Source organism: Taudactylus pleione, unplaced genomic scaffold (genome assembly GCF_031769625.1).
Source record: "Taudactylus pleione unplaced genomic scaffold, aTauple2 ptg000114l, whole genome shotgun sequence".
Classification (NCBI taxonomy): domain Eukaryota; kingdom Metazoa; phylum Chordata; class Amphibia; order Anura; family Myobatrachidae; genus Taudactylus; species Taudactylus pleione.
Window position 1 is genome coordinate 20,265,650 of NW_028284516.1, and position 15,946 is coordinate 20,281,595.

Below are 15,946 nucleotides of genomic sequence, written 5' to 3' on the forward strand. Positions count from 1 at the left end.
CATCTTTCAGTGCTGGGCATAGCTCCTCTCCTCCAGTGGCGGATGATTCTCCTGAGGGCTCAGCGGGGCCCATTTTCTCATGGATGTGAATCATATGTTGGTCGCAATGTCAACTTGTTTGCACTTCATCTACGTGTCAAACTGATCTGTTAGACTGTAATGATGCAACTATTATCCTTAAATGTTACAGCATTGCTTTATTTATACCCCTTTCAGGCAGAGAAAACAACCCTGTAATTTCCAGGCTCTTCTTTCTGTCTGAAGGGGTTAACACGGGACCTAATTCCCGGGACTTCGACCCAGGTATTTACCTGGGTTTTTACTGGGTCTTACATGGGTTGGCAGCTGTCTGAAATGCTCCGACCCGGGTTTTTCAACTCCAGGCACAGTAAGCAGTGCTTATTGGCTGAGATGGCGGGGCACTGGCTGATTGGCTGAACGGCAGGGTCTCCTTGATTGGCTGAGCGGGTGGGGCAGTGGCACTGGCATCTGATGTCATAATTGTGCTGCTGAAAAACAGAGAGAGAGAGGCATGGTGCACTGGAAAAAAGAGGAGATTCGCAAGCTGCTGGCAGTCAGAGGGGAGGAGGAAATCCGCAAACAGATCAGCGGCACAGTGAAGGACGCAATAGTGTACACAAACATTGCTAAGATCCTCACCTCAAGGGGCAGCAGGTAGTGAATAAACTGAAAGCTCTACGCAAATACTACAACAAAGTTCATGACCATAACAGGTGGAAAAGTGGTGCTGCCAGAATGGAATGGGTTTACTACAATCAGTGTAATAAAGTCTTTGGCAATTCTGCACTGGTCAATCCCATTACCATATCATCATCCAGTTGTGCATCTTCACGAAGTGTTACCCCGGAGAACAGCCAATCCTGCCCAATGACACCACCAATGCTCTTTGATGACATCACAGAGATAAGTGACATAGACACAATGGTTGCCATGGGGGTCCCAGACACCAATACAGTTGATGGTGTGGTTGAGGCGAGTGGAAGCAGTGCAGGGACACCGAGTGGGACACCAACTCCTGCACAGACTGAGACCCCAACATTGCGTGGGAACAGTAAGTTTTTGTTTATTTACTAGACACCCATCTCTTTAGATATAAAATCCAATTATTGCTAATGTTAACATTGGCCGGATACACACCTGTCATTATAGTATCACTATGCTGATTTTACCATGCTGAAATCCAAACTCATATGTATCTGTTGCAGTGTGAAGCTAGTGTGCAGGAGGGAGAAGGCCTCAAGCACATATATGCTGACATCACTGCTATTTGATTTGAATTTATACTTTTCTTCTATGACTAGTCTTTGATGTACCAGAACGGAAGAAAAAAACATCCAAGACGGAGCTAGCAACACGCACAATGACAAGAATCCCTTTAAATCAGCTGCGAGATTCTGATGCTGATTCCAGGCACAGGAGGAAGCCCGACTCCAGCGCTTCTTTGACATTGAGAGAGAGTTACAAAATTCATTTGTCAGTCAGCTTGTTGGTCTACATGAATGAATTTCACGGGAAAACAGAGAGGCACAGATGTCCTTCCTTAACTGTCTGGTGTCTAGGTTACAAACTCCGCAACCTTCTGTAATGTATCCTCCTCAATACTCTGAGGGTCCTGTTAGAAATTACCAACAGCATAGCAGAGGCCTATCATTTATGCAAAGCAACCCCTCCAATCCACCTCATGCTACTCCACATGGTACAGTGCATAGTTATCAAGATGGCACAGGGAATAGTAATCCACATGTCACTGTACATAGCAGTCCACATGCCAATACTAGTCCAGAGGGCCAGGGACGGATTACGGCCCACATGGGCCTGGAGCTGAAAATTTTCAAAGGCCTATACTGAGAAGGGGAAGAGCTGTGATCGGTGCTGTGTGGGTGTGGTCAGAGTCACCTTGGTGTTTGCACCCCCTACACTATGAACACAATGTCTCCCTAACTGCATAGAAATAGAAAAATTGCATAATTTTTTTTTAGGGGGAAAACTGGAAAAACTAGTTAAATACTTAAAATTTATGAGCAGTTAGGCAGCTGGTAATCATGCTGTCATGTGGATGGGCCTATTTTTATGTGGAGGCCTGGAGCTGTAGCTCCATCCGCCCCATTGTTAATCTGGCCCTGCAGAGGGCACAGTGTATAGCGCTCCACATGTCACTGTGCATAATAGTCCAAACGGCACAGGAAATACTAATCAATATGGCACTGTGCATACTTATGCAGATGGCACAGGGATTAATACTCCACATGGCACAGTGCATAGTTTTTCAGATGGCACTAATTAAAACAGTCCACTTAGCACTATTGTCAGCATTGCCTACAGATAGTTGTAGACTTTTTTGATGTTTTTCATGTTTGCTGTCCAGTTTATATATTTTTTTTGCTTTTTTGTCAATCATGTGTATCCTGCACTTAACAGGCCTGGCAAGAGCTCAGGGCAATGTGTGGCCTTTAACTCAGCTACGTGTGTATATGGGGGTGTACGTAATTTAAAATGTATACACATTACGCCTTCTATTTGGTGAATTTCTGAACATAGCCAAATAATAATTTATGTTTTGTTTCCTACTTTTGTAGTAATTCATGTGTATCCTGGACTTAACAGGCCCAGCTAGAACTTTCTGCCATGTGTGGCTGCTATATTACTAAATATATATATGTGTCGGTTCAAAGGGTGGTCCTGAAAAACAGTTCTAATAGTTGGGGTGCCTCCCCTATTATATTTTAGACTGCCTGACAGCACAACCTATTTTTCTATGCTCTGTATACACATTTAAATTGTTGAATGCATAAAGGTTATGTTGTCAAAGGCTACTGCACATTTGTCCAATAATAAAAGAAACACTTTAAACGTAAACATGTTATATTGAAGGTGTAACATGTGAGGTAACATGTACATAACATGAGCCTAACAAATAAAACAAAACTTTGTTTGCAACAGAACCCTTGTGTCCTTGTGGTAAGTTACCAGTGAGGGTGTTGGGTATGACCCCAGCGCTAGCACTAGTTGTTTCACCCTCATAGGCTGCTGCTCCTACCGTAGTATCAGACAGGTCACAGTCCACCACATTCCACTCTGGTAAAACTAAAAAGTGTTCTTTGTTGAGCTCACAGACGTTGTGCAGAATGCTGCAAGCAGCAACCACATCCGGTACCAGGGTGAGGGCAATGTCATTGTGCTTAAGTAGACACCGCCAACACCCCTTCAGTCTACCAAACGCGTTTTCCACCATTATCCTGGCCGAGCTGAGAGTGTGGGTGAACTGAACTTGTTCCGGAGACAGTGGGAGATGTTGAGTGAAGCCCTTAATGAGCCATCGCCTCAAACGGTACACAGCATCTCCACCCCATCTACAAATTTGGATTTCTGTAAAGGTAAACAAAAAACTTATATATAGTATAGGTGGCAATCTGTATATCACACCTGGCCAACCTGTGGCTCTCCAGCTAGCTGTTGTCAAACTACACACATCAGCATGCTTTTCCAAATTTGAAAACTGTGGTAGGGCATGCTGGGATGTGTAGTTTCACAAAAGTTGGAGAGCCACAGGTTTCCCAGGCCTGCTCTATATGGTGGCAGGGTACAATCTGTGGCACGGTATGCTGGGATATAGGGCAACCCTGTACCGAAATTGCAATATATTGCTTTTTAATTGTACTGTAAAAAACACAAGAAAACAAAAGAGAACAATTTACCTCTCTAGGGAATAGCCCTCCATCTTGCCTCTCCTCCGCAATCTTGAACAAGTCGGAATTGGCAAGTACATGTGAGTCATGAGCATGCCCAGGCCAGCCGATATATACATCTGTGAAACTAATAGTTCACGTATTAGCTGTGGTAAACAATACACATTATGTGCCCAGCATATATCTCATTTTAGAACATAGCATACTACTTACTAATACTTATGGTCCACTACAGCCTGCAGGATGTTGGAGTGCCAGCCTTTACGGTTGTGGTAATCAGTTGTGTTCTATGTGAGGGTAATAATGGGTATATGGGTCCCATCTATGGCCCCACCGCACTGGGGATACATCGCAGGAATCCTTTTATCGTGTCATCCAGCCGGTCACCTTGCGGTAAGGAAATGAAGTGGTGGTAAAGGGTCTCCAACAATTCCTGCACACACACCGTTGAAATGCCAACACCAAACAAACAGGGGATGGTACGGTATTCCCCCGGGGTTGCGTACCACCACAACACAGTCTCCTGCATGGCTCGATGGTCTTGCAGTAGTAGGTTCTTACCCTGGTGAGTGCTGGGGTGAGAAGTTACAGCAGGTAGTTGAAGGTACCACGCGACATACGAAAGCAGCGCCATCCACTGCTCTGGCGCAAAAGCTTCCACAGTCACCCAGAAAGCTTCTCCATGCCTGCGGTCTCTGTTCCACAATGAGCGATTTGTCACACTGGTAAGCCTCAGTGTGGACAAAATGCTGGCCAAAATCAGGGCTCTCCTCCTCCGCAAATACCTGCATCGAATAGAATCCCTCTCCACAAGAAATTGCTCCCTTCTCCTCCTGGCATAAGACTGTGCCAGGTAGCACAGTGTAAGCACCTGCATCAGGCTTTCATTGCTCTGTAAAAATGCAAAAAACAGCAATAACTGTGGAACTCTGGGCTACTGTGTAGTAACTCGTCAGCCATGGTTAATGCAATGCAGTGAGCAGTCACCACCCACTTTTCAAAGCAGTCCATTTATTATGACACACAGTATATTGCAGGGTTGAACTGGGTTCTGTGTGAAAGGGGTCGACCCGGGTTGAAAGATATGGGAAAAACCCGGGTTTTATGGATTTTTCTGTCTGAAAGTGGTATTAGTGAGATTTTATTTTACTGACAAAGACCACGGAGGTCACCCCTGTATGACAGGAGTGACATAAACCTCTGGTCTGTCACTGGGCATGCTTTGCAATGCAAAATGGGTTTAGCAGTTCTGCAGATTAAAGGGTGGTGTCAGGGTTTGTTAGTTTAGCCAATAGGCACAGGTTATGAGGGGGGGGGGTGGAGTTCTGAACTGGGGATTTATGGGTAGATTAGATTCCATTCTCCCTCTTTTTCTTCAGGAGATTGCCCACCCATCCTCCCTATGTTTTGTTAAGGTTTTTAGATGATGTCAGTTTAGGTTAGGGATGTGCAGGCTCGGATAGGTTCGAGTTTGCACGTGGAGTTCGGATTTTTCCCTCCAAAAAAACGGAACTCAGAACGAGGCAAAACGTCATCTTACATGGACGAACATCATCATTCCTGGACAAAAGACCAGGAATGATGATGTTCGTCCATGTAAGATGACGTTTTGCCTCGTTCTGAGTTCCGTTTTTTTGGAGGGAAAAATCCGAACTCCACGTGCAAACTCGAACCTATCCGAGCCTGCACATCCCTAGTTTAGGTTAGGGCGGTCGGTCTTGTATGGCCTTATAGTTAAGCGAATGTTGTTTGGGTATGTTTAGTTGTCTCCTGGGGGGTTGCCCATGCGGCTGGGGCGGACATTAGGGCACCGTGAGTACCACCTGTCCAGGTGTGTACGGTCCCCCTCATTGGCACGGGGGCCCCCCAAGTTGCAATCCCTGCAGGGTCAGGCAGGAGGCTGACACCCTGCGAGTTGTAGGTTAAAGGGGGCAGTTGGTCCCGATGTTTGAGGTGGCGGGCTGTTCAGGCCCGCTATTTTGTTATTTTTCTTAATTTGTTTATTTTATATGTCGCTCTTTGTGCTAGGCCATCCAAGCCCCCGCCACCATTTTTGTCTTTACTCATTATTAAAATTAAGATTTAAATAAATAGATTCATTACATAGTTTCTATGTAGCAATTAATAAAAAGCTTACCCATTACACCCAACGCAATGTCTCTGTCTTTTATTTTAGTTTAGGCGTTGTGTGTTTGTGTTGCATGAGCATGTGAGGTGATCTGGCCATAGAGCGTTTAATGGTTACTGCAAAAACTAGGTACATATATTGTCTTTTTTAATAATAACATATGTGTGAGAAGAATGGACAGTGAAGGTTCCCTTTTTCCTTGAGAGCTCATACACTGACTCACGGGCCCAGAAAAAATATACCATGCATGTTTTCATAATGCATCCACACTGGTGTTAAATATGGCATCAAAACATGATTTGTTTTCATCCTCTTTTATAGCACATTTTTCCTACTGTTGATTATATTACTTCTTTGGCTGATTCACTCTGGCTTTCTAAGCTGAGCTGTCGACCTTTAGGTGACTAGGTTTTTTGCGTACAAATTATTCTCATGTTTCACGTTGCTGACAATAGTCTTTTCCTCCAATCCTGTGTCTTTATTGCTGATTCTGCTTTGAGCACATTGTCATTGCTTGTGGTCTCTGCTTATATTTATGCACAAGCTTCTCTTGACATATTCTGTGTACTTGTCATCTGGTTGAGCATCAAGTCCGGTAACAAACATTTCATAGCTGTCTAGGAGACCACTGGGTAGCAATGCCACTACATGGAAGGTCTTTATTTTATTCTTCAATGCCAATTCAAATAATAATCTTTCTATAGTTCCTTCAACATTTCTGTTTAAATTTCACATTTTCATATTCGCACAATTTGATCATTGGCTAAGATAAGGGAGATAGGGCCTAATTCAAAGGTGTCCGCAAAACCAATGGTTTACATACACTTTCGATGTTTGGCAATCTTCGCATACGCAGGATCTGTACTGCGCATGTGCAGATCTCAGTCTGCAATGGTGGTCACAGTGCCTCTAAGCTGCAGCTTGATTGACATGCTACGGTCGTTTGGGGACAGGGTTAGGGGCGGCGACGGCCAGCGTCTCAGAAAACGAGGGCATGTGCCCTGTTTTCTTTGCATGCCAATGCCAGCATTTACATCTTTGGACACTGTATCACTGGCCTCGGCAGCGTGAAAACACCGGGCATCCTGAGTAACCGGAGGAGTACTAAGATGACCGATGTTCACGCAGATGATCCAATGCTGCTTCTTTGGATACAGCAGTGGATCACAAAAGCCTGCAGTGGGCGTCTTTAACTATAAGATTCAGATTATCTAGCATGCGCTTCTCTAAGGGGAACTGGAATGGGTTTGGGAGCGGCTATTGCTGGTAAGGTCACCACTCTCTTAGATTAACACAGGAATTTGATTTGGAACAGCTAGCGCTCACCTTTGGATTTTAAATATATTTAGAAGAAAGGTTTATCATAAATCACATGTAACCTAATGATCTACGGTCTTATGGTGAAATGGAAATAATTATAAGGAGGCTCTGTTGATGGTTTAAATTTTGGAATTTTATTGTGTTTATGGGCTCACATTGAAGACTGATAGACTTGCAAAATACTTACAGGGAAAACATGAAGGAATGAGAGGGGATGACAGTGAGGGGGGTGTATAAAAGGGAGATGTTTGTAAAAAAAAAATATATATATATATATATATATAATATATATATATATATATATATATATATATATATATATATATATATGTATAAAAAACCTTTAAAGAAAGGTGATATAAATAACAATAACATTATTGATGAACAAATTGTTTTTAGGTAGTTAGTTTAAAAAAAAAAATATTGATAAAAAAATTTATAAAATTCATATAGTATATATCTAGGTGAATGAATGAATGAAGTTCCGCTGGTTTACAAGATGAGTTCAGAATGGAATGTGGGACAGTGTCACAGTTCCTATGGAAACTGCTTTATGTAAGTTCACTTTTGGGGATCCAGAGTGCAGTTGCGGATGTTGCCGACTGTTAGTTCTGCAGTAACTGACAGTCTGGCCCGGGAGTGAAGGGGTGGTCAGGTAAGTAATGTTGGATGGCGCTCATATGTGCTGCTGCACGGCAATCCTCATGTAGCGTCTCCTTTGTGGTTCACAAGGCGGAATCCCTAGTATGTTGGGGGTGTAAGAGTGGACAGCACACGCAGGGCCGCCATCGGGGGGGGGACAGCCAGCACTCCTGTACCGGGCCCAGACAGCTGAGGGGCCCGGACTTCGGCAAGCAGAGTTAATTGCTAATTTATTGCCCTCATACAGGACAGCTGGGGCTGCTAAGTGCTGGCCGGAGAGTTCTATGAATGAGTCATCACACACAGCTCAGCAGTGTGTGACGACTCATTCATTAATGAACTCTCCGGGCAGCGCTGCATGTTCATCATACACACACACACGGCACCAGTGTCCTGCTTCTGATACTGTGATCAGGAGCAGCTGCAGGAGGACCAGCTTATATAATAAAGGTAGGAGCACTGGGCCCCCTCATAGACAGGTCAAATTAGTTACTTCAATCACCTCTGCCTCCATAGTTGCTCCACCCTCAGCTCTCCTCCTCTCCTCCCCCTGCTCTCATTGGCCAGATATTGTGTGCACTGCACTGAGGAAGGAAATGTGAGAGAGCAGCCGCGGTGCACACACAGAGGTACCTCTGCCCCATCCCTTGATCCTATACAATCTGCCCCATTGTCCCCTGTACTATGCCTATCTGCCCTCCCCTCCCCCTCCTGTACAATCTATCCCCTGTACTATTGCTGAATCCTGCTCTGTCCCCCTCCCCCTCCTATACAATCTGCCCCACTGTCTTCTGTAATATTCATGAATCCTGCTTCTGTCTCCCCCCTCCCCAAATTTCTATCTCTGTACTCTCCCCATGTGTCCATATATGTGCCCCAGTTCCCTCATAGCTATGCCTTTGCCCCCTCTCCATCTCTGCCTCTGCCCGATTCCCATTTTTGACTCTGCTCCTATCCCATCTGTGTCCTTTACTTAAGTGTGCCTCTCTCTATTTGCACCTCTGCCCCCTTGCCATGTCAGTGCAGGGCCTGATTCAGACCCTGTCGCTAAGGAGCGATCACTCACTGCCGGGCGATTGTTGCTCAATGCGCATGTGTCTAATTCGCAGTGCGCGTGTGCAAGCCAGTCTCTGCGATGGGAAATTGTGTGCTCGTAGCACACAGACTGCCCGCTGCTTTGAGTGACAGATAGTGCCGTTTGTGGGTGGTAACAGGGGACGGTGCTTGTAACGGGGGAGTGTTGTTGCGAACGCCGGCGTGTCAGGCTAACAAAACATAGTTTAAAGGGTGTGCATAATTAGCAAAGTAGCATCATTGTACAGGTCACCTCCATGTATTTCAGCCAGCACTGATCGCAGTGCTTGCGGTGGGGTAAGTCTACCTCAAGGGCTGCGATCAGCTCCGATGGCTCTTGATGTTACCGATTCATCCAACAATCCCAGGAGATGATGTGTGTTGCAAGGGGAAAGGGGGCGTCTTAACACACTTGCGAGCGCTCAGTGCCGTAGCTCGCTAAGACATAGAGGGCGTCCTTACGCGACGCAGTGCGATCACATAATTTAAGTATACAGCCCTTTTTTTGCAACGAGCGAGCGCATCTTGATGGTCTTGGTCTGAATGAGGTCCAGTGTTCCATAACACATACAGTAATTGAACCTCCTGATAGCAGGTTAGTACAGCTCTGTTGTAAATCATTAGGCTTTTCTTAATTTAAGAAACGAAAAATCTGTTTATTCTTTTTTAATATTTAAAGGAAAAAAAAAATAAAATATATATATATATATATATATATTGTGATAGGATCACTGGTAAAGTGGTCTGTGGCAGGTACATTTGTCCCAGATTCCTGTCTTTTGTGTTTTAAACCCCCAGGAGAAACTCTGCAGTGTAGCAGGCTTGAGTTTCGGCTTTTTGAAAAGCCGGTTTGGGACCTGGGGGTTGTGGGTGAGAGGAGAGGGAGGGCTCCACCCACGGCCACTCCAGGTTTTGGTTCTCGCAGCCTGGTAACAGGTTTGATTGGGTTCCCACCTGAGAGTGGCCAATATAAGCCTAGTGTGTTGAGGGCTGATTGTCTCACCTGGGAGAGCAGACAGGGAGTTTGCTCAGAGACACTTGGAAACCTAACTGAGAGTGTTGTGCTGTGCTTTTGTTGCTGGCGAGGGCATTAGGCCCTGCCAGGTTCTGGTAGTGAGGGAACTACCTGTGAAGTTAGTACCCCGACAGGGCTAGGATTTATATTTATGTTTTCTTTATATTTCTGACATTGTGCAATAAAGACTGGCGCCGACCAGCTTGTACTTGCATCCAGACTGGTGTGCTGCTTCCCTGCTGCTGTGTGTGTGTGTAAGGAAGGAGTCCTCTACCCAGGAGAGGGACCCCCTAACCTAACTGTGTCACAATATATATATATATATATATATATATATACTCCAGATACCAGAGCTCAACCCCACTCCTTTGCGTCCACCAGACCTTTGGGGGGGAAGAACAAAGGAGGTGGGGGGCCCTGCCTTTTTCATTTGTACCGGGCCCCATGATTTCTGATGGCAGCCCTGAGCACGCGTGGAGGGTGTATCGCTGGCAGGCGCCGTACTCCCTGATCCCCCAGCTAACACAGTGTTCCCCTTTGATGTGAACCACCTCTTACCTTCATTCGCGGCTCTGCCCGTCAATGGTGCTCGCCGTTGCTCCGTCCCTTCACATGGCCTAATGACTCTGGTGTTCCCTGATATGTAGCAACAGGTAGTGGGTCCAACGTGTTTCAGCCAGCTACGGTGGCCTTCTTCAAGGATCTCTGTAGGTTCCGGTGTTGTGGTTTAAATAGCCATAAATGTCCCGGTCCATGTTAGTCAATTGATTGTATTCTCTGATAGGTGCTTGTTCTTGTCAAGTAACTTATGTTGTAAATGACCAGATGAGTGTATTTACCCTGACTTCAGAATTAGTGATTGATACAGTAGGGGAAACAGACAAACAAACGTATATGTTCATAGGTAACATGTAACTATAGGCCATTTAGTATCTGTCCTGACTCAAAGTGTGATTGTTTATAAATACTTTAGGCAAAGAAACATATAAATGATCTAATTAGCGTCTGGCTCATAATTGTTATAATATTGTTGACTCTGTAAATGGAAAAGATGTTCATACGGTCCATTAGGTGATTTAGGTGTTCTGATTGTAATCATTAATATTAATCATTAATTTCCATTTCACCATAAGACCGTAGATCATTAGGTTACATATGATTTATGTTATACCTTTCTTCTAAATATATTTAAAGTCCAAAGGTGAGCATCGTCTTCAACTATAGATGCCTCCTGCTACCTTTACAAATTTTCTTTGGATGCAGCTGCTGTGCATTTAGCATCCATGTCTGAATCTGAATTAAATCATCTGGATATGGAATTGGCCTTTAGGATGCCAGCTATCAGAATACCGACAGCAGCATCCCGACACAATCCCAGCAGTGAGCGGTAAGTTCCCTACACGTAACCCTTACCCCTGCCCTAACCTTCCCTGCCCGGTTCCTGAACCTATCCTCCCACCTAATGCCTAAACCTAGGCACAAAGACAGCTGAGTGGGAGAGATGTATCTGTGTTGTAGGTCCCAGAGTCGAATTTCAAGTCAGGGGACAAGTGTTTCTTCCATTAACTATGACCCCATGGGTCTTCCCTTCTGTGTTGGCAGAGTATGGTGAGCGATCTGTCTGGTTGGCGTTTTGGATTGCAATGGCCTGAAGGTGCAATCACTCCATAAGTGATTCAAGGGTGTCTGAGCACTAGTGAAGGTGATTACCTTGTAGACACCCAGGTAAAGAGGTTGGTATTCCATGTGAGGTTTTTGGTTATCATTGTCCAAATCTTACAAATCTTTCTCTCCCATAATTTTGTCAGACCTGTGACCGTAGACTAGCCGTGGATCACACAATGCCATGTGTATGATCAACTGAAACAGATAAGTGTCTTCTCCATTTGCCTTAGGTCACATTCTCACCACTGATACTGGTGTTCATCTAGTATACAGTACATACTGTATATAATCTAAAATAGTTAAACTTGTCTGTGGTCGACCACCCCTTGAAAACAAAGTATAAAGGACATCACACCATCAGTTTAATACTACTCCACAATTATGAGTGGTAGAGATGATTTTACAGCAATAAGTCCAAAATACACATGTAGTTTAATTATATTATCACCAGATAATGATGATGCATCGCTATACATTTACTATGTATAATACTGTGCAAATGGTTAATGCATAAAAGATTGCATGTAATTGTAAAACTCTATTCCCTCTATTCCAAAAATTGTATGTATTCCTTTACTAAGAATAAAAGGCGCCCATGAAATAAAGGTATGCACACAGAATGATATAGTAAAAAAATAAAACATCTTTTCAAAACAGCAGTGATTGCATGACTACTTGGATGATTATTTAGTTAGCCCAATTCTGTTTTAATGTTATTATAAACAATGTTAATAGCTGACCTTTTGTGAGTGTAAAGCAGTTACAGTTACAGTACAGAATAATTATATATTTAGTATCAATAAATGAATAATTAATAACACATCATGTCTGAGTAGTTCTCATAATGTCATTTATGATACGTCCAGAGTGCAGTTAATGCTTAGTGGAATTAAATGATCATCAGTTATCGGAATTGGCGCGTATATCTGGCATGTGGCTAACAATATAGTCACGTGGGTACTGTAAGAAAGCAAATGTTATTTGCGCTAAAAAACACCTGCATTAAAGAACACAGAAATTTATTTATCAACGCGTGATATTCTGGTTATCACTCCTTTCTAATGTTAAACGATGCTCACACCAATCAGCTCCTAATGGTCATTTTTCAAACACATGTCAGTTAGGAGCTGATTGGTTGGGGCGCCATTCAAGATTAGTAACAGGTGATAACAAGAATATCCTTGATAAATGAGGTCTATAGATTGAAACACCTGCCTATAAAATACACTATAAAAAAGAGATGGGAGAATCTCCAGAGAGTTTGCCAAAACTCTTGGTTTGTTTATCACAATTTTTGTATTTCTATCAAATATTCCCCAGAAATGTTTTGGTTGTAGTTATTCCAAATGATATTTATCTGAGCTGTGAAAGTCACACTGTCTAAAGTTCCCACCTGCTCCTTCACTTTCCTTTAAAAAGTAAACTACATGAATTTTATCTGGGGTCAACTACCTGAGTATCCCACTGACTATTCTATCATCCTTACTGCTTTCATTCCCCAATTTGGCTGATATTTACTAAATAATCCTCTGTATTACACAGCATTTATTGTTTTGGGTCACACCTTCCTGGGGACCACTTTTCAATTCCAAATTAATGGATACTTGAGTTTAATTTTAATAGTAAATTTGCAAAAGGGTGCCATCAGCTAGCAGCCATATCATTCCTTTGGCCTTGCATCCTGGGCAGCAGCTCCTGTCATACACTTATTGTTTCTGCCCTGGACAGATGGGACTGGAGATGCATGATATAAGGGGACCTAGGAGACATACTCGCAAAGGCACATAAATGGACAAGAACCTATGATGTGGATACAGAGAAAGAAACACATATGAAAAAAAAACATTGGTACACATATACAATTAGAGACAGAGGGCTCTATTTATTAACATTATTTTTTACTAAAATAAAGTGAAAAATGAGGTTTTACACCCTTTTCACATTATTTTAGTTTCACATAAACTTACTAAAGGGCAATTGGAGTAGAATTCCTTAACCCTAATTCTCACATTTTTAGTAAGCAGATTGCATTTTCCACAATTGTAATGGGAAATGCGATCTGCCTGAGATTTACTAAAAATAAAATGTGAAAAAATACCAGGGTAAGCCCTGTGATAATAACGCCACCTGGAGATAGCGTTATCCAGGGTTTCCCCCCCGTTCCCAGACTCCTGCTCTGCTCTGACAGGCAGAGCAGAGCCAGGAGCCGGCCCCTGTGATCAGTTGTGAAGTTTAAACAGACCACAAGCTGATCACTGCTGAAAAAAAAAACTTACCTGCATCCAGGGACTGGTGATTGGTGCTCCGGTGAAGTCCTCTGGGGTTCCGGTCAGCTGGTCTCTCGGCTCCTGCACTGTGACCCTGATCAACTGGTGCATAGAACAGCTGACCACAGTGCAGGAGCCGAGTGGCCAGCTGACCAGAGCCCCAGAGGACATCATTGGATCTCCGGAGGTAAGTAAAAGTGAGGGGATGGGGGCTGCGGGGGGGGGAAGTGGTCATGGGGGGGTTGTGATCGCATTGGGGATATGGTGAGCCAATCGCCGCATGTGCTGGCACCTTCTCACTGTATTTTTTGCAAAACATACAGTGAGAACACTGTGGCCGGAATTCGCAGGGACAGAGCTTTATTACAATTTCTGTCCCTGCAGGGATTTTTGATAAATCCCTGTGATATTTCCTAAATTCACAATGCGAATTTAGGCGAAAATATCACAATACAACCGCATTTTACATGCGGATTATAGTAAATAGGGCCCAGAGTGACAGACACATAAAGGACTAAGGCACACATGGGAAGGGGGAAAAACACATTGTGAAGGAGGGCAGAGGCACATGGGGATGTCCAGAGCTGTAACTAGACTTTTTGGTGCCCTGTGCCAGAAAGAGCATTGCCCCCCCCACACACACATTTTTTTAAATAAGGACATAAGATAGTGCACTTGAAAAAGGTCCATGGCCTCATGGGGAAGTCATGAGAAGCACACATGGGTAAGGAGGCAGATGCACAAATGTGGTGGCTAGTTCTAGTACTAGTTGTGCATATTGTAGCTGCTTTGTGTCTTGTGATTACTATTAACAACACTTTGTTTAGTCCTGCATAGCTCCAAATAATAGTTAGCTGGGCTGTATACATTCGCATATACGGTCTGAAGGAGTGAACATTTTTTTAACATTTCCAAATCTGGAGGTTGAAATTGAAATGGTTGTTTTTTTAGTCACTCTGTTATTGTGAAACTATGTATTTTGACCCTTTTTGCATGGCTCCTTATGGGTTTTCTTATGACCTTTTATATGGTAATAACAGAATTACCAAATGGCTTCCTGCCCATTGATACTGAACACACTTTTTTTCCTCAACAGTTTACTGCTCTGTGGAATACATGAACAATGTTTTGGAGAAGAAAGGGAAAAACCGATGATGATTTGTTAAAGGTAGGAATAAAATATGGAACTTAGGACATACATCACATCCACTTTGAGATAGAGAAATCGTAATGCAACATTGGGATTGGAAACTGCCCCAGTCCATTTCGTCTTTGGGACCTTCAATAACTACAGTATAAGATGAATGGGACTGAGCAATTGAGTGTGTGACTTCTATAGATTGCTATTCTTCCATTGATCCAATTGGTATCTTGGCAAAAGGGACAGGACTGTTATGTGAAGTGTTCAACATATGCTTAGTTGTTACTGTATATGTAAGTGCATTTTAAATTATTTGTTATATATTATTTCATTCGCTTTTTGGATCCTACTTACCAAAGGAATGTTGTTATTTGCCCAGTGACTCCCATCTGAAGAAGCATGAGCCATATGCAAACCACTTGAAGTTACAAAAATTTCTGCCTCAGGACTCATTTTTGCAAATTTCTAAACTACCCCGTGGGTATAATTATTTATTTATTAACAGTTTCTTATATAGTGCAGCAAATTCTGTTGCGCTATATAATTCAATCAGCAGTTTAGTCCCGAAGTGTCATTACAGAATGGCACATTGCAGCCAGCAACATCAGTAGATTTCCATTGCACCCTATAGTAGAGTGCAAGAAAGAAGCGGGGTGCAGCCTACCATAATATGCTATTATGTGTGTCGCTGGTATCCAGTCAGCTAGTCAGCATTTAGGAGGTCGACATTCAGAATATTGACATGTTCTGAATGTCAACATGGTCATTAGGTCGACAACCAATATGTCACCATACAATTAGGTCGACATGGTAAACTGTCGACGTGTTCAGAATGTTGACATTTACCATGTTGCCACCAGAATGTCAACATATTTTTTGTTGTTGACGTTTAGTTTTAGGTTAGGGTTAGGTTCAGGGTTAGGGTATTAGGGATAGGTTTAGTCCCAAAAATCCATGTAGATATTTTGGTGTTGACATGTTAAATGT

The 15,946-nt window shown here is 43.3% G+C and overlaps 2 pseudogenes; one reads left to right on the forward strand and one right to left on the reverse strand.

The window, feature by feature from the left end:
* Window positions 1-532: 532 nt before the first annotated feature.
* LOC148524994 (uncharacterized) lies at window positions 533-2,513 on the forward strand (annotated as a pseudogene).
* A 368-nt stretch (window positions 2,514-2,881) lies between these two features.
* On the reverse strand, window positions 2,882-15,412 carry LOC148524995 (uncharacterized; annotated as a pseudogene).
* Window positions 15,413-15,946: the final 534 nt, after the last annotated feature.